Source organism: Trypanosoma theileri, assembly GCF_002087225.1.
Source record: "Trypanosoma theileri isolate Edinburgh chromosome Unknown TM35_Tth_10_V1, whole genome shotgun sequence".
In the NCBI taxonomy this organism is placed as follows: domain Eukaryota; phylum Euglenozoa; class Kinetoplastea; order Trypanosomatida; family Trypanosomatidae; genus Trypanosoma; species Trypanosoma theileri.
In genome coordinates, this window is record NW_021639852.1 from 10,144 (window position 1) to 10,489 (window position 346).

The following is a 346-nucleotide window of genomic DNA, read 5'->3' on the forward strand; positions in this document are numbered from 1 at the left end:
AGCGTGAGAGAGGACGGCGCTTGAGCACAGAATAAGAAGAAGCGCGAAGAATATTCTGCAGGTCATTGCCTTATTTTTCCTCATACCTTGATAATGTTGTGTCGTCCCTCCTTTGATCTCTTTATCTGGGTGTTTATTTCTATGTATTTTAGTGAGTTATTTCAAGGCACTGGGTCTAAATATTAATTCTCTTGTCTCTTAGAAGAATCATTTTTTGGCAGAAAGCAGGTGAAAAGAAGGAAGATACAAAGAAGTATGTGACATTCAAAGTAGCAAACACAAACCTGTGGTGCAAGAGTTATTATTGAAAAAGTCTTTCCATTTCGTACTTATTCAGCCCACTATT